Source organism: Dromiciops gliroides, chromosome 4 (genome assembly GCF_019393635.1).
Source record: "Dromiciops gliroides isolate mDroGli1 chromosome 4, mDroGli1.pri, whole genome shotgun sequence".
In the NCBI taxonomy this organism is placed as follows: domain Eukaryota; kingdom Metazoa; phylum Chordata; class Mammalia; order Microbiotheria; family Microbiotheriidae; genus Dromiciops; species Dromiciops gliroides.
In genome coordinates this window covers 49,220,836-49,240,591 of record NC_057864.1, presented here as the reverse complement: position 1 = coordinate 49,240,591, position 19,756 = coordinate 49,220,836, and the positions used below count along the sequence as shown (strand labels likewise).

The 19,756-nt window shown below is 38.1% G+C and overlaps 1 non-coding gene across 1 annotated transcript; it reads right to left on the bottom strand.

Annotated features, from left to right (window-relative positions):
- Positions 1-17,631: 17,631 nt before the first annotated feature.
- On the bottom strand, positions 17,632-17,733 carry LOC122727022. The gene has a single exon (XR_006353002.1). It is a non-coding gene; the product is annotated as a U6 spliceosomal RNA (small nuclear RNA).
- Between the last annotated feature and the right edge of the window lie 2,023 nt (positions 17,734-19,756).

Sequence of the window (19,756 nt, the reverse complement as noted above, 5' to 3'; positions counted from 1 at the left end):
AACTCAGGTACTCCTCAATCCAGGGCTGTTGCTTTACCCACTGTACCACCTAGCTGCCCCTGACTTTTATATTTTTAAATATAACTTTAAATAAAAAATTTAGAAGGAACATTAAATAAATTTTAAATTAATTTTTCCTCCTGTTTGGCTTCCTTTTGTGTGTTATCTTCCCCCATTCTATTTTAAATTCTTTGAAGATGGTAATTATTTTGTTCTAAAAATTTTTGTGAATATATTTTTATAAGTACAATTATTTTATTTTTATTTGTATTTTACTTATATATCCCTGGTGTTTAACATGGTCCAGGCACCAAGTAGCTGGTTAACAAATGTTTATTGGTTGGTTGATGGCTTTAAATTAAATGGACTTTAAATAAATAAAATTTCATTTGCACTTAAACTAAAATAAATTTTAAAATATAAAAAAAAAAAATCCTTAGATGATGGATCATACAAAAACACAAGCAGCAGGCTAGATTTGGCCCAATGACCATACTTTGCTGACGACCCCTAAATTTTAGTCCATAAAAATAGGATGAGAAACTTTGTCAAATGCTTTACTACTCTTTATCAGTTTATGCTTAGCCTGACCTAAGCGTGATACTCCAGATAGTTGTTCCCCTGTTCAGTAAGATCCCCCTTCAGAAATTCTTCATTCAGACTAACATCCTAGATACAAGAAATGGATTGCCCTCAACCCAAAGAATACTAATTATACTAATACTAATTCTAATTCCAATTTAGTTCAAATCAACAAACATTCATCGTCAACAAAATATCAGGATTAGGTGAAGAGAATGCAAAGAAAAAAAAAATGAAATCAATCTCAGTTTATGTTCTAATGAAGGGAGGGGATCTTCAGGAGGAAGATTAGATTACACAAATAAATAAATACAAAATATATACAAAGACATTTCAGAGGAGATGGGAGACTGGTACTACTAAAACAAGGGATGATCAGAAAAGTAAGTCCTTTTAAAACAGGTGGCCCTTGAGCTAAGGCTAGAATGGAGCAAGAGCTGAGGTGAGGCAAAAAGTAAAAATATATCCAGCCATTCATCAAGCATTTCATTATTCCCATTTCCCCCCTTCTGTAAACAAGTATGTGGGATTATTCATATGATCACAGATTTAGAAATGGAGATCTCAGAGGTCATTTAGGGCTAAACATTCATAAAATAGATGTGGAAACCAAGACCCAGACATATTGTTGCCTAAAGTCAGTAATCAGCATATCTTTTAACTCCACTCTACCATGCTGCCTTCTAAGGCTTTTAGTAGTCTCTGCTCCTTGCCAGCCCAGCCCAAGATACAAGTCTTAAAGTATGCATACTCTCAGAACTGTACCATTTAAAATTTTTTTTTAATTTTTTGTAAATTAGCTCAGGGGTCAGGGGGATGGGGAGGAAATGAATACTCCAGAGTAAATTCGTAATTTGTCTTTCTCTTCAAACCTGCTGAACTAATCTTTTTATGGAAGCTTTCCAGTGAGTGAATGGCTATGGATATCTTTTCCCTGAGGGAAAGGAGTTAATGATCTCTTGTGTTTATGATTATCTTTTTTTTTTTCAAATAGTGATCCCTAAGCAATCATTTCAAATATCCATTTAGTTCAACTGGCTGATTATAGTAACTGGTAAGTATTAAACAAAGTTTGCTTGGAAATGTAGTCATAATGACATGCAAAAGGAGAAATCCAGTAGCAAATGTAAGATTCCTGTGGGCAAGAACAATTTTTGTTTTCTGGCTTGGTTTCGGTTTATTCATTTTTGCATGTAAAACAGTATCCTCAGCACTGTGGTGTGGTGCATAGAAAAAAGACTGGAGCCAGAAAGGTCTGAGATCAAGTCTTGTACCTGCAATGTATTTACTTGAAATTGCTTAGTCTCAGTCCCACCCCCACTCTACCCACAACCCACAGGAAATGCTCTAAGAATAGTTGAAATGCTTGATTCCTTGATTCGAACATTTGAAGACAAAGAAGGGAGGATTATTGTTTCTGGTGAATTGTATGACTGACCCCAACCTGGTTGCCATTAGGAAAAATGAACTTTTCCTTTTATAGATGAATAAATTACTCAACTACATAAAGGAAAATGGGAAGGGCATAGCTGTTCTGACTAGGGATTTCTGTTCTTCCTTCAAGTACATATTTCTGCATGCTTCAGAAGTGTGCTGACTCCTCGGAGACGGCATTATACAGTGGAAATATGTAAAGAAAGTTCTTTGGCATATCATATACAAATGATAGGATTTCTGCTGCTGCTGCTGCTACTTCTACTACTCCTATTACTACCACTTTTGCTGTTGTTTAGTTGTTTAAGTCATGTCCAAGTCTTCATGAACCCATTTGGGATTTTCTTAGGAAAGATACTGGAGTGGTTTGCCATTCCTTCTCCAACTTGTTTTATAGATGAGGAAACTTAGACAAACAGGGTTAATTGACTTGCTCAGGGTCACACAGCTACTAAGTGACTGAAGTTAAAATTGAACTCAGGAAGATGTGTCTTCCTGAATCCAGGTCCAGTGCTTTATCTACTGTGCCACCTTGTCGCCCCCCCCCCCACTACTACTACTACTACCACTACTGCCACTACTACTTACTACTTACTACTTACCGCCACTTCTACTGAGGGCTGTATTTAAAATTAGAGAACTGAAGTTTGAATAATAGCTCTACTACTTATTACCTGTTTAACCATAAGCCAGTCATTTAACCTCCATTGGAATCACGTTTTAATTCTGTTAAAAAGGATGGTTGCAATGGTTGGCATTAAGACCCTGCCAACGAGAAGTCTATGATTATGTGATAAGGTAGACTTATGGTAAGGGTAGAGGTTTAGACTTTTGATGTTTCTATTATTTGCCCCTGCTTTCTTGCATTGTTGCTCTATTGACATCTGCCTTGGAAGAAGATGGGTAAGGAAGCAGTCATTTCACCATAAGAGAAAGTTGGTGATAATTCAGATATAGTTATCATACAACTCTCTGGTTATATTCTGTAGAAGTGACTGGCATGATGGTCTTCACTATTATCTTATAGATATTTCAGTAAACCACAGATATCACTGTAGCAATGTTCTCCTAAAGGGAGGACAGAAGGGCCTCTTGGAAAACATCACCATATTTACAAAAAGGACTGTCTCCCAAGGAGTGTGTAACAGGTGAGTAGGAATAACATTTATATAGCACCTTGAGGGTTTATAAATGCTTTACAATTAGTTTACAAATAGTATTTTTTTCCTTAAAGCAACCCTGAGAGGTAGATGCTATATCCTCATATAACAGATGAGGGAACTTAATATTGACTGAAGTCAAGTAATTGGCCCAGAGTGATACAGATAATAAGTTTCTGAGTCTGAATTTGAGTTCAGATCTCCTTGACTATAAGCCTGCTCTAACCATTGAGCAATTTAGCTAAAGGTGGGTCATATCACACACTCCCAGCAGCAGGCAATAGTAGGGCTTGCTTGCAGGAGAATCTCACCTACTCTTACCCCCAAATACTTCCCCCACTCTTTTTCCTTACTTCATCATGAAAACATCCAACCACTTCCTTTCAGCCTCTCAGCCCCTCCCAAGCACTCATAGCACCATCTAAAAGTACTTTAGGAAAAAATCAATCCCTACTCACTGCCCCAGATACCTTTTTTGTTAGTGGGCACCCATCAGATCAGAGCCTCTTCTTTTGGTGCCAATAACAGTTGAGGAAGAACCAAGCCACCCTACTTTTATTTTGTGTGAAAAAAAATGAGTCAAACCAACTAAGTGGGAATGGATGGATGGTAATTCATATCACAGATTGTATTTTTTTTCCCCTTCTAAACTCACACCTCTTCCAAACCTCTCTACTACTGTCAAGGTCACCACCATTATTCCAATCATGGAGTCCCTTGTGACATCAGTGTTTTCTTCAGATCCTTGCTTTCTCTCATCCCATAAATCCAATAAGTTACTAAATCTTACCATTCTCTCTCCACAACATCCCTCTAATTTGACCTCTATTCCCTACTCACATAACCATTACCCTGATTCATGCTTTGCTCACTTCTTGTTTAGCCTATTACAATAGCCACCTAATTGTTCTCCCTGACTCAACTCTGTTCTATAACTCCAATATATCCTTCCCACCACTGTCAAAGTGATTTTTTCTCCAATGCAAAACTGACCGTATGGCTCCTCTACTCAATAAACTTCAGTGGCTTACAATTTAGTTTAATATCAAATATTTCAACTTCATCTCATGCTTTTAAATTTTCAATTGCTGGGACAGCTAGGTGGCGCTGTGGATAAAGCACCAGCCTTGGATTCAGGAGTACCTGAGTTCAAATCCAGCCTCAGACACTTGACACTTACTAGCTGTGTGACCCTGGGCAAGTCACTTAACCCCCATAACCCCGCCAAAAAAAAAAAAAGCAAATTAAATTTTCAATTGCTGTATGAGTTCTATTATGGATGTGATCATTAATATACCATTGGAAGAATCTGATTGATAAACAATATTTATCAACATTAATAATTAATAATCAATATTAATAAATAATATTTATTTTAAAAGTAATTTATAAATAAGTACATATATATTTATATATGTAAAAAAATATTTCAATGAAAGGGGTACACAATAAAAAAAGTTTGAAGACCTCTGCTCTAAGGCATAGTGTGACTGACTGAAGGAAGGAAGCAGCTATCATATTTCTAATCTGAACAGACAATGTCTAACGCCACCAGGCTGACACTTTTCTCCATTCTATACTTACCCCTGGCCCTTCATAATGGCAAGAGACTAAACCTGAGAGAGCAGCGGGAGTGAGAAGCAGATAAATAAATGCAGTTACCAGATGGCAGTTTCAAATTTAAAATCAATGTGGTGAAAAGGTATATAGTTCATCAGAAGAGACCCTGGAATGGAAAATATTAATAATGGGAATGTCTGACAAATAATGTGTGCCCAAACAGCTGAGTACACAAGACAAATTCAATTTTAAAGCCCCTGTGTCATTAACAAAGTTCTTATGCATTTCTCACTGGGTTTATGACATCTCCAGAGCCTACCATGCATTATGTCATAGACTAAAAATTCATTAAGCTCTCTTCCATATTTTGTTATTGTTTGACCTCTGAATTACTCTACCTCAGTGGAGTTTCTGTCTCCATTGTGTTCCTAGATCAAATTAAAGTAGATTCTATTGGCATAAAACTGTTGTAGAGCTTCTCACCCTCATTTGGATTGGATCAGAAGCAGGTCAGTCACAATAGCATAGGTCAAAAAAAAAGTTTTCTTCAATTTACTTTCAAGGTTTAATAAGGTATTTCATGGAGAGCTGTTTTATTGGTGTAGAAGGGAACAGTCCAGGTGCTAAGTGTTAATTTCTCCTTTCAGTAAGACTAAATTAAGTGCATAGCCACTGTGGCCAAGGTAGAGTAGAATGACTCAGGATAGCAAGAAAGCTTTTAGCAAGGCAGCCTTTTTTCTTCTGTTTATGCTTATCCTGTTGCAATAAGGGTAATTTGGGGACTCCCTGATCTTCTGGATTAGAATACTTCCAAAGGAAATATGACAGCTCCCAAAAGTCATAGCACAAAAAGAAAGAGGGAGGTGGGGCCTTTCTCCTCTCTTTTTTATAGCCTACTAGGGCTGGGCTGTGCAGAGTATAGACTGTTAGATTTGGAGTCAAGACAACTTTGAAGCCTACCTAAGATACTTATTAGCTATATCTCAGTTTTAGTTTTCTCATCTTTAATATTAGAATGACAGAAATACCTATCTCAAGGGGGAATTGGGAGGTGCAAATGAAATACAGTATAGAATCTTAACATGCTATAGAAATGTTAGTGTAATGGAAGAACTGGTGGGTGCTACAATCAGTGTCTTTCCATGTAGAGGATAATGGGGATGCCTTTTCCTATAGAAGAAATATCGTTACATGTTAAGGAGATCCATTGGATAGACTGTGATAACTGTATGGGTGTTCTGTGACTGGTTCTCTCAACTAACTACATGGTAAAGAGGAGGCTCATTCATTGGCCTCAAAGGCTTCATAGCTTAGGCCAATTCTATTGTTTGCCTCTTGCACTTCTGATGAATCTCACTGACTCACTTTCGGCAACTAGTAAGAGACCATGATGAAATACAAGTTCTTAGTGTGTTTTCCCCATCAAGGCCATATGGTCCCAAGAAATACCTTAGTTGTTAGTCTCTTCTTTATTCCTGTCCATTCTCAGTGAGAGGAATAGAACCTCAATGACCTTGTGGAATTTAGATATCTCAGCATCCTAGAATTCAGTTTGCGGTCAGCATAGCATGGATGCCCTAAGGAGCAAGCAGTGACCTTCAAGAAAAACAAAGCAAAACAAAACATTCTAGACCTAGGCCAGTGGAAACTAAGATGTGGACTCTTCCAGAAGCCATTCCACATTTTTGGAGAAACAGAGGCTATGAAGACATGGGTTCAGTTGAATCTGCTTTGCCTAGGAAGTGAAGTCCTGTAGGGAAAACCATGATGCTGAGGTGTTTGGGAGGGGCAGGAGACATGGATGTTTGTACAGTTATTCTTGCTATTCCTTTGTAGTAAATATCCCTTTAAAAAGGGTAATTTCTGTTAAGCCTTTAAATGGAACTGGGACATTAGTCACTGGCACATAACAATGGAGCTGAAACAGCCCCTAATAATGAGTCACACATTTAACGCTTTAACCCTTCAATGTATCCAAGAACTACAAGGAGGCTATGTAGTCTGAGTGCCTCTGAGAGAGTAAGCCAGAATGCAATGCTACAATAGCTAGAAGCTAATGGCTAGAGGGTGGTACAGTGGACAGAGCACTAGCTATGGAGGCAGATACATCTGAGTTCAACTGCTTTCTCAGATCCTTTCTGTATTTGTGACCCTAGGAAAGCCTGCTTCAATTCCTTTGTCTGTAAAATGAGGATAATAATAGCACTTATCCCCCACGGGTGAGGATTATATGAAGTAATATTGTAAAGTTCTTTGTAAACCTCCAAATGCTAGGGATACTTTCCATCTTTGGTGTCTTTTTTTTGGGGGGGGGGCAGGACAATAGGGGTTAAGTGACTTGCCCAAGGTCACACAGCTAGTAAGTGTCAAGTGTCTGAGGCTGGATCTGAACTCAGGTCCTCCTGAATCCAGGGCCTGTGCTTTATCTGCTGTGCCACCTAGCTGCCCCTGGCATCAATCATTTTTGAAACAACCTTCACCCTTCAAATGACTGAACACTTTGGTCATCCCAAATTTCAGCTCCTTTATTATTGAACCAGAGTACTTTGCTGATGCCAAAGGACAACAATATTCATGCCCAGCTCCATGGGAGGTTCTTCAGTCCATTAGATCAATGGGTTTCCTTATCTGTGCACCTATACAACTTAAGAGGGAGCTATTTTTTTAGAATTCTTAGATTTAGAGTCTGCAAGGGTTCTTAACTGAGGGTCCATGAATATATATAAAATTTATTTCAACATAGCTGGTTTCTTTTATAATCCTATATATTTTATTTAAGTCATTTCCAAACATTATTATGGGAAGCAGTCCAGAGGCTTCACCAAACTGCTGTAAGAGTTAATGCCATCAAAATTATTTTTAATATCCTCATTTAGATATAGAGGGGGTTTTGCAGATCATCAAGTCTGAGTTCCCCATTTTACAGAAGGAAAAACTAAGACTAAGAAAGGTGAAGCTCTCTTGTCACTACCTCCTTTCCCTGAACTCCAACACAATCCAAGAAACTTTGGCTACAAAATCATGTTCAAGAAAGAAAGTTCATTGTAAGAAATTATCAAATTTAGCTACATCAGGGGTGACACTCAAGGTTGATAAGAAATCAGGAAAGTAGTACTGCTACTCACCTGATACATGAGCAAGGATATCAATCAATCAGTCAATAAGTATTTGTGAAGTACCTCCTATGTACTATTTACTGGGCTAGGTACTATAATTATTTTTAAAAGGAAAACTATCCTCAAGGAGCTTACATTCTAATCAGGGAACCATTATGAACCAATATTCTATGAACATATTAGACTTCTTACACAGAGGAAGGCAAAATGAATGCCAAGCTTCATGAGGCCAGCAGCTTCAAGGCCCCAAACTGTCTCAGAAGGGAGGGAGTTTTTTCACTCTTTACTCTCATACCACATTGAGATGATGAAGACTTGAGCCTTTGTATGACTCTCACCTCTTATTGCTCCTTTTTAGCCATTCCCAAAGTGCATCACCAAGACTCAAGCTCCCATTCTCTGCATTCATATAAATACATATACAAAAGGCATACAAAGCAGATATAACATAACATTGTAAGGAAAGGCACCAGGGACAGTAAGGGGAGCAGGAAAGGTCAGAAGGTAATACTTGAGCTAAATCTTGAAAAGCGATAACAATAACACTACCATACAACATTCATACAATGCTTTAATATTTGCAAATCACTTCTTATGATCTAATTTGATCCTACGAGTTCATTCAAATGATTATAAATATCTCCATATTACAGAAGAGGTTAAATAACTCATATTCACACATGTAGTAAGTACCAGAGGTAAATTCTAATCCAGTTCTTACTGGTTCACAATTTACACACAATGTCACACTGCTTCTGTAAGTACTCAAAAAATGCTCACTGAATTGAAATGAATTCTAAAGAATTAGGCTTTTTGGATGTGTTCAGTGCATCAGGGGAAAAAAAAATACAATGGACGTGATCCCCCTTTATCTGTATTGGCTTAATAGGATTTAAATTTGTGAGGATTCCAAAAGTCAACGCAAGTAAATATTGACAAATCTCTTGAAAAGGACCATGTTAATTACAATATTGAATGAGATAGAAATGTGAGTAAAGTAATATATTCAAATTCACTCTGTGCATAACTATGTTTAAACCATGCTTCTATATAAATTAAATTGTTCATTCTATATTTTTATGAACACTTCTTTGTCAATAAAATATTTAAAACACATGATTTTTCACCTAGGTTTTTTTTTAATCTTTGGGTATATTTTCTCTTTCTTTTCTCTCTTAAGCCAGTCCAAAAATAAAGCAAACTTGGTAATGAGTTTTCTGTTCTTCATTTTTTGCATGCTCATTCCTTTCTTAAAGTATATTTCTTACTTTTATTTTAATCCTGCTTTTGGAAAACCTCCATGATATCCCTACATTTCTCAGGTACTCCAAGTTTCTGATCAGCAAAATACAAACAATTCGTTGAGGCATTCAAGGCTCTTCATAATTTGGCCTGAAGAAATATTTTAAATAACTGGGGCTAATTTGGGGGGCCTAATTTGACTAGAGGACTAATCTGGGGACTTTTGACTAACTGGCTATCTGACTGCTATTAATTTTGTATGGGCCATTTATTAAGTTCCACCACACTGCTCCCAAATTGATAAGCAAAATATTAAGAAGCCTCTCAACTAAATAATCAAAGCAGAGTTTATTTATGTGATACAATTTAAAATTAAGAATACAGGGAAATAAAATGTACAACCTGACTGTGTTCCGGGTGTCTCCACCTGCTGGACCTGGAACCTTTTTTTTAATACAATAAGGGCCTTAGCCGCCTCTTGCCTTAGAGTATGTTCCTCTTTCCCTGCTCAACTACTTTCTTTCTAACTCTGAGCCCCTTTCACTTTGTAAATCCCTCTGCTTTTAACTTTCCTCTCCTTACTGAAACCCTGTGTTTCTCTCTCACCGACCTCTCCTTCTGTTCTCCTAGTGCTCCAGTATCCTTCTGATCTCTTCATCTTCGCTTTCTCCAACTTGTACCCTGTGCTGACCGCTTCTGTGCTCTCCGCTGCCTCCTGTTCTGTCTGTCTGTTTGTCTGCTCCATCAGTCTGCCCTCTGCCACCTTTGCTCCCTCTCTAACCTTGTCAGCCTCTCTTAATCTTGTCTGCTAGCCTCCTGAGGCTAATTCCCAGGTCTATATATATTTTGCTTTTCTCTACTCAAATCTCAGGGATTTTTTTTTTTTTGCCCCCACAGACTTAAGCTAATCCACCAGCCAGGGTTGTGGCTGGGGTTGGGGGGGACGCTTGAGTATCACATGTCTCAGCATAGGCTATGCCAGAGCCTGGCCTGGACAAGCCCAGGATCTCTGAGATAGATCCGCTCAGGTCAGAGGGAGTTGGGGTTTTTTTCCCCCCAGCTGTCTGACCTGGCGTCTCATACAGTCCATGGAACTTTTTGGCTCAGCTGAACTGGAGGGGGAGGGGCACCAGCCCCTCCCACACAGAAGAGACCCTGAGGGCCTAAGGCTTTCTAATCTCAGCCCAAAGGTAAGGGTCCCCAAATTAAAATAAATTTGAACAGGCCCTAACTGAGCTATTCAATCTAATTTCCCTTTATTTCTCAATGTGAGTCTCCTACTCTAGACTTCCCACCTTCCTCACTGTTCCCAGAACATGTTACACTCTATATTTTTCCTTAAGCTGCTCCCCCTGCTTAGGATGCCCTCCCCTTTCTTTTCTGTCCTATTTTAGCTTTATTCAAACATCCAAGCCCAGATCACTTCTCACTTCTTCTAGAAAGATTTCTTTGAAAATGCCTGGCCACTTTTTTGTCTCCATTTTTGAACTATTGTGTATACATACACATACGCATGTGTGTTTATATATATATATGTTGTCATACCTATAGTGTCCATATATACATAGTACTATTTATATGTACATACATATAGTACATGTGTATAGTCATACAATGTCTCCCAATTTCCCTTGCAGTAAAGAAATAGACAGCTCCTATGTTTCCAATTCAAAGTTTTTATTACATAGCAACTCATTTGACTACTTCCATCATTGCTAGCTCTATACTATTATGTATTTATATGAGTTTCTTCAAAGTCAGAACTAACATGGGGTGACTGGGCCTTAAACCCAGTAGCTGACGTTCCAGGGGGCATACTCTGGGTCTTTCACCCTTGTATCATGTGTCTCCCAAAGTCTCCTTCCCCTCTTTGAATACCCTAGACCACCGATTTCTCACCATTCTCAACTCCCATACTGTGTGTTTTTAGATGATCTCAGCCACACATAGGGTGGACCATATACCTTAGAAATATATAGCCCATATCCCCTTCACATCCTTTTCCTTTCCCAAGATCAACTGAAATTCCCTGGATGCTGGAATTTACAAATATGACTCAGTCTTTGATAGTAACTAGACCATATTTCTATGAACATATTAGACTTCCTACACAGAGGAAGGCAAAATGAATGCCAAGCTTCATGAGGCCAGCAGTTTGAAGGCTCCACACTGTCTCAGAAGGGAGGGAGTTTTTTCACTCTTTACTCTCATACCACATTGAGATGATGAAGACTTGAGCCTCTGTATGACTCTTACCTCTTATTGCTCCTTTTTAGCCATTCCCAAAGTGCACCACCAAGATTCAAGCTCCCATTCTTTGCATTCATCCTAGTAAATTATTTTTTCTTCCATTGTCTCATATTCACTACAATTAGGTTGATTTACAATCATATTATCATTATACACACCAGCACTCTGGTTAGTTCTTATTGACATTTTGCTTTGGTACAAATCTATGATGACACTGGTATGGGGAAATTCCCAAGGAAGAAGTGTCCCTATGATCCATAACGATTATGCTATTTATAGTCCTAGAGAGTTGTCTGGGACATGCCTGTTTCACAAAGCTTATATATCTCACAAATAATACTTGGATCTAGGGTTGCCTCAGTTTCCTCAACTATAAAGTGGGGATAATAATAGCACCTACCTCCCAGGGTAGTTGTGAAAATCATATGATATAGTATTTGTAAATATGCTTAGCAGAGTGCCTGTCACATATTAGACGCTAAGTAAATGCTAATTATTATTATTATTATTATTATTATTATTTCTATCATAACTAAAATGCTTAATCATCGACTTATAGACAGAGAAATAAAATGGATACATGTTTCTCTTGGAGTTTGGGAGATGTGTTCAGATTTTCTCTTTGACACTAACCGTATCACTGTGGTCACACCCCTTCACTTTTTCTCATCTAGAAATCACAGGTGATGTTTGTAGGAACTACCTAAAAGGGTCGTTTGAGGCTCAAATAAGAAAATGTACTGTACAGATGAGTGCCTAAAGCATTTTGCAAACTGTAAGCTTTTATACAAATGCTAGTTATTATTATTTTTTTCCCTGGTAAGTTTGAAAAGCTTATATAAGATTAGCAAAGGAATCATCTGGAAAGTTTTTTTAAAAAGAAAAAAAAAGACTTGTAGAAAAATAAGCAATTATTGTGAATTTCATGTATTCCAAGAACAGAGGGGGTTTTTTTTGTGTGTGAATTATTATAGAATATAGAGGAAGGCAAGAATTGCAGAGATGTGCAAAGTTACCCCTAGGGCTCACCCCAAAATAAAGTTATGAAAGTTCCTTTCAATTTATTTAAATTAAAAGAAAAAAAAAACACTTGTTTTAAGTTTCTATAAAGACTTGGGTGGCTTTTTCCCACCTCTGAATCAATTTACCTTGACCTTGACCATAGTCAATGAAACACCAGTTTAGTTATGCTCTTGGAGTAACAGTAAAATTATATGTTCATTCAATGCATTTTGTACTCCTGCATCCCAGAAATCATATAAAACACAAACACACAGCCTGCATTCAGTAAAATGAACAGCCTGCACCCAGTGCTGGGCAATATTACTTGTGTGTGTGTGTGTGTGTGTGTGTGTGTGTGTGTGTGTGTGTGTGTTTAAAAAGGCCAGCTGGAGCAATTTTACATGATATAAATGAGAAATATACATATCTTTATTGGGAAGGGAGGGGCCTTTATGTTGTAAATGTCCAATTAAATGGGAGAGGAATCCGATTTTGAAGCACTTAACTGAAATCTGCCTCTGGTGGACCTCACACAAGGACACCAGAATCCACATGTGTGACAAGTCTGCAAAAAGGCTAACGCTATTTTAATGTTTTGACACAGCTGTCCCTATTTCCCAGAATGCCCTTCTGCTTTGCTTCTGCCCCATAAAATTCCTCCCTCCTTTCAGGGCTCAACTCAATTCCAAAGGCATTCCCTGACTTCCATCTTCCATTATATATTTGTTTCTGTTTTCTAGTTACTAATCTGTCTACACATTGTTTCTCCCCAGCATAATGTAAGCTGCTCAAGGACAGGGAATCTTTTACTTCTCTTTTTGAATCCCCATCTCCTAGCAGAGAAACTGCTACACTGTCCTTCGCATCAGATCTGTCACCTTATCCATGCAGGAAACTCTCTGGCAGGAAATTGCCTCCAGCCACAGAAACCCTGTCCTTTCTCTTAGAGTGCCCAGGGCACTGAGAAGTAATATGCCGAGTCAATAGATGTCTGAGACAAGAATTGAAGCCAGATCTCCTTGACTTGGATGCCAGCTCTACTGGCATTTACTTCTGCATTTACTTTGCCATAGATGTCTAACACATGGTAAATGTTTAAAAGAAAGATTGTTGAAGTAATGAATAAGCAGAAGTTCATATAAACACTAATCCCATAGAAGGACTCCAGAGTTTGGTTCCAGGTGTTACACAATTTAAGAACACTTTTGGAAAAACTAAACGGTGTCCTAAAGAGAACAACAAGAGTGTTGAGAGCTCTGGAAACAATCCTCTGCCTTCCCCAGTAGCATCATGCATTCTCTGTGCGTAGTTCCTCATGCCTAAAAAGAGGAGTTTATATTCGACTGGGAAATATACCATGTAAACTGTTGAGGGAAAAAAAAATATTTTGATATGGGAAATGAACAAGAGGAGGAAGAGTTTCCTGTAGGTGTGAGCACCTGAGCTGAGTCTTGAAGAAAAGTAGGGATTCTAAAAGAGGTAAGGAAGGAGCCTACTCCTGATGGTGAAGGCAGGATAGACAAAGGTATGGAGAGGAGATATGGGATTCTGAGTTTAGGGAGCAATAAATAAGCCAATTTGTTTTCAATGTTGAGTGAGCAAAGGAGAATTAATATACATTAATATACATCAATAATATATTAATATAGATTGTAAAGAGCTTTCAATACTTAAGAGGAGGAGTTTATATTTTTTGCCTATAGGCAGTAGGGAGTTATAGATGTTTCTTGGGCATGGGAGTTACCTGCTCACACCTCTGTTTTAGGAAAATTATCTTCTCAGAGACTGAATCAGAGAAGAGTATGATTCAAAGCCAGGCATCAATTAAATGGGCTTTTCTCATGGAATAATGTTCTAGAAATGATTAGACAACCATTCTTTGTTTATGTTATAATGGGAATTCCTTTCATGTATGTAAAGTACATCATGCAAAATGGCAGGCTGGACAAATCAAAAGCCAGAATTAAGGTTGCTGAGGGAAATATTAATAAGCTCAGATATTCAGACAATGCCACTCTGATGGCAGAAAGTGATGAAGAAATGAGAAGCCACTTGAGGAAGGTAAAAAAGGAGTGTTAAAGCTGGCTTGAAGCTTAACATTAAAAAAAAAAAACGACTAAGGTCATGGCAACTGGTCCCATTACTGCTTGGCAAAGAGAAGAAGAAGAAATGGAGGCAGATTCTCTGTTGTTGGGCTCAAAGATCACTGCAGAAAGCAACTGCGTCCACGCAATTAAACAACATTTGCTTCTTGGAAGGAAAGCATGGGCAAATCTGGAAAGCATTCTAAAAGAGCAGCAATATTACCTTGCTGACAAAGGTCTTTGTAGTCAAAGCTCTAGTTTTTCCATAGCAATGTATGACTGTGAGAGTTGGACTACAAGGAAGCTTGAATGCTGCAGGATTGATGCATTCAAATTGTGGTGCTGGAGAAGACTTTTGAGAGTCCCTTGGACAGCAAGGAGATCAAATCACTTAATACTTCAATTAATTCAGACTACTCATTGGAAGGACAAATACTGAAGATGAAGCTTAAATACTTAAATAAGATAAAAAGAAGAAACGATTTATTGTGGGGGGGTGATGTTGGGAAAGATTGAAGGCAAGAGAAGGAGACAGCAGAGAGTAAGATGTATATATGGTGTGTTGGAAGCAATGAACATGAACTTGGACAGACTTCAAGAGAGTGGAAGATAGCCATGCATGCTATGATGAATGGGGTCATGAAGAGTTTGACATGACTCAGTGACTGAACAACAACAAGGGTGGCCCTTCCTATTTTTCTACTTTTCATTAATCTTCTGTTCATTATGATCCAGTAACATTGGTTTCCTTGCTGTTCCTCACATATAAATTTCCATCCATGTTCTATCTCCTTAATTCATGAATTTTCACTGGGTGCTCCCTATATCTAAAAGTCTTTTTTTCCTAATCTCTTCTTCCTAGATCCCTTGGCTTCCCTCAGCTAAAATTCTGTCCTCTATAAGAATTCTTTCCTGTTTACCTTAATGCTAAGATTATCCCCAGCTTCCATCAGTAGCTCTGCTTGGTTTCAACTCCATGGAACAAGATGCCTCTCCTAGGATAAGCGGATCACCTGAAATCTCATCATACTCAGCCTTGTATGTTCAACACCTTTCCAATTCCCTCAGCCTCCACTTTCCCCCTGACAGGAGGGTTGGAGGATGGAGCACTAAATACCTCTCAAAGTTTTCCTTTATAAAGGGCAGGATGTGGACTTTTCAACTCACTCTCCACTTATTATCTGAACCTTTGCTGGGTTTCAACTCCATTGAACAAGATGTCCCCTAGTGTTCTTCTTATGTACAATGCTTGGCACTGTCTGGTTGATTGATCCATGGCTGGAGGCTCCACTCATGGGACATTTCTGCCTCCATGGAGTCTATCACATCTGCCTTTTCCCCCTTCCTAGATAAAACATAGGGAATCATAAAAGCTACAGATGGAACGAACCTTAGAGGTTCTTATTTAAGCCAGTCCCCTGGAAGTGAAGGAAGTAATATATGATAGAGCCCCAAAAGGAATCTATGTTTTTAGCCTTTAGACTCAAAATCATTGATTGATATACAGTGTCATACATTGCACTTCTCTAATATTTCTTTTTGTGTTACCTAGACTAGCTTCTATACTATGTTGGCTTATACTTATTTTATTTTTTTGGCTGGGGCAATGAGGATTAAATGACTTGCCCAAGGTCGCATAGCTAACTACTTAATTTTCTTAATTTACTGTATTTCTATTTTCTGTGTTCTTAGAGTGCAATATCCATGAGGCCTGGGGTTATCCATTTCAGGTTCATAGAGCTAGAGCTAGGATCTCAAAAAGCTATCTAGATCAAAGTCCTCATCTGACATTAATAAAACTGTGACCCACAGAGGCAGTTATTACCCTAGTAAGTAGAAGAGGTGATACTTGAATATTAATCATCTGACTTCAAAACCAATATTATTTCCACTATCCTGGGCTCCAGGACAGTGCTTTGGTACAATAGACATTTATTTTTTAAATTAATTGAATTGATTTATTGACAGTTTAATAACGTTAGGTTAAATGTTGATTTTGCCGTTACCCCGGCACCTAAAGTTCAGTTGGTCATACCAGACACATGGCCCATAAGCATGACTTCAAAATATTTAATCATCTGGCTCCATCTGATCCATTATTGATCTCTCCCTTCCTTGAACTCATATAGTACTTATCTGTGTTATTCATTCCACATTTACTACCTTATCTCACAAATTAGTTATGTTGTAATTCAATAATAATAACTGGCATTAATATGACACTTTTAGGTTTGCTATTGCTCTATGTACATTATTTCATTTGATCTTTTCACAACAAACTTATGAAGAAGGTACTATTATTCTCATTTTACCAAAAAATAAAAATAAAACACAAAGGAAACTCAAGCTACCAGAGACAAAATGGTATGCCTATGATTACATAGTTGTGATGTAGATGGTATATGGATCAATTGATCAACACGTTTCAGTAAGCAATCACTATGCACTAGACACTAGAGTATAAAGAAGCTAAACATTTCCAGCAGGAAGTTTACAATTAGTAAGGAATTTACAATTAGTAAGGGGATAAAATGTGACTATACTGACAGTAAACAACAACAATAGTAATAATAATAGTGCCGATGAAGATGATGATGTAATCCAGGTTGCAAACCTAGGGTGTTTCACATACTATTGCTTTGGCATGATTCAGGATTGGTAGAGAGAATGATGACAGGACACCAAATGACTGCTAATACAAGGAGAGTCTCTTTCTCTTTCCTGGCATCAGTCCCAAAGAGAGTCTAGAACCTCATGTCTCTCTCTCTCTTGTTTTGTTGTTTTTGTTTTTTGTAGGGCAATGAGGGTTAAGTGACTTGCCCAAGGTCACACAGCTAGTAAGTGTCAAGTGTCTGAGGCCAGATTTTAACTCAGGTCCTCCTGAATCCAGGGCTGGTGCTTTATCCACTGGGCCATCTAGCTGCCCCTATTTCCTTCTCTTAAAGTAGGAGTGACAAATATCTTTCTTCTCCAAAGTTTCAAATGAACTGCAACTCTCATGAAATCATGTAGGCTTGAAACGTTGGTTACATAATAACAGTTAACATTTGTTTCCCTTTTTAAGACTACAAAACACTTTAGATGTATTGTCTCATTTGATACTGACAAAATTCTTGAGCTGGGTGCTAAGTCCATTGTACAGATGAGGAAATTGAGGCACATGTGGCCTCTCCAAGATCATACAAGTAGTAAGTATCTGAGGCAAATATGGAACACTTCATGAATTTGGGTGTCATCCTTATGCAAGGGCTATGCTATTCTCTGTATTGTTCCAATTTTAGGGCTTACCTCACTGTTGTATGCTGTTAAACCCGGACAGTCTACCAGTGTGATGGCAAGAAACTGAATTGCTTTCATTTGAATAGTCTTAGGAAGATTCTGAAGATCACATGGCAGGATAGGATACCAGACACTGTGGTCCTCTTTCAAACTAAACTGCCAAGCATTCAAACTCTACTACAGAAAGAGCACCTCCAGTGATCTGGCCATGGTGTTTAGATGCCAAACATACACTTGCCTAAAAGACTATTTAATTGAGAACTCACAGAATGCAAATGCTCACATTGTAGCCAGAAAAAAGTGATATAAGGACACTGCCAATGTCTCTCTTAAGAACTTTGGAAATGATTATATGACATGGGATACACTGGCACAGGATCATCCAGCATGGTGTGCCCTCCTCAGGGAAGGTGCTGTGCTCTATGAGCAAATCAGAATTAAAGTAGCTCAAAAGAAATGCAAAATGCACTAATCCAGAGAATCCAAATGTTAACATATTATTTGTGCCCAGCCTACGGTAGAGCATTCCTGAGCTCATATTGATCTGATCAGCCACAGCTGGACATACCGTAACTTGACTCTAACGTAGTGATGTCATTTTGATCCACTTCAAGAATGAAGGACAACAACCAACCTGAGGAAAGATTCCAATCAAGATCTTCTTAACTCTAAGTCCAGGGTACGGGTACGCATTTAGGTATACATATATAGTTATGTATGTATGCACATGTATATACATGCATATAAATGAATACATGTACATCTATATCTAACTTTGGGTGATACATACATATGTGTGCATGCATGCATGCATGTATGTATGTGTATGTATGCATGCATGTGTATGCATGTGTATGTATGTGTGCATGCGTGCGTGTGCATGCATGTGTGCGTGTGTGTGTATGCATGTATGTATGTATGTATGTATGTATGTATGTATGTATGTATGTATGTATGAGTTTATTAAATTCCAGGTAAAAAAATGTAGTCACCCAATTAAGATAGACTGGAGAAAAATTAACTGGAACAATAAAAGATCCTGGAAGTTGTTTGTGAGTCTAGAGGAAAAGTTTTGTAGAAACTCACCAAGGGTAATACAAATGGGAGACAAAACAGTATTAGAAATAGGAAAGGAGCCAAAAACCTGTGGTAGGAAGTCAGTACAGATGAAATGGTGTACAGCAGGAATGAGGCCAAGTCAGTTGACCTTGGTGCATGGATTTCACATCTATAGTTTATTAATTGGGGGGGTTAAGAGTTATATTTGAAGTATAGAATTAACAAAGAACAAAGATGATAGAAATGTAGAAATCCTTAACTATATGTCTTTAATGATGATTACAATTTATTATATACTGCTCATGGATATAGTTGAGCTCAGGGGATGAGTGATTTTCACAAAATAAAAACAGCTGTGGGGAAATCTTCACAAATTATAACAGGCCCAACAAAAGCTGCAAAATTAAAAGATGTACCTTGAAATATTATTCAAGTTGTCAGTGCACATGCAGATTTCTTTTCTGATGCCAGATCTGGCTCAATTAAAATGCAATTACACAAAAAAATATTTGGTCTCTATTTTGTGAACACTCAGAATCAGCCAAGGCTGGGCGCTACGTGCAGAGTTGTTGCTGTTGTTGTTTCAATGTATAATGGTATACGTTGCCAAGTAAGTATCCTGCTTGAAAAGTAAGTCCCGTACACCTTCTGCTCCTCCAATTTGCTACGGCATAGGAGTAGGAAAATAATATACATCAGGTAGAAGAGCCTGGGTATATGGTACCATCTGGAGCTGGGAAAGAAGGAGCCATGTTTCTGTTCACAGCAGAAACTGGCTGTATGACAAGACAAATGCAGAGAGAGTCTCATATTAAGTTCACCAAAGTTAGGTGTCTTATTTCCCATCTTCAAACCTTTGTGCAGGCTGTCCTCTGTGCCGGGAAAATGCTCCCTTCCAAGGTCTGCATGTTAGTCTCTCTGATTTCTTTCCAAGCTCAGCTAAAGTACTGTTTCCAACAAGAGGCTTTCTTTTGTGCTACCCAGTTGA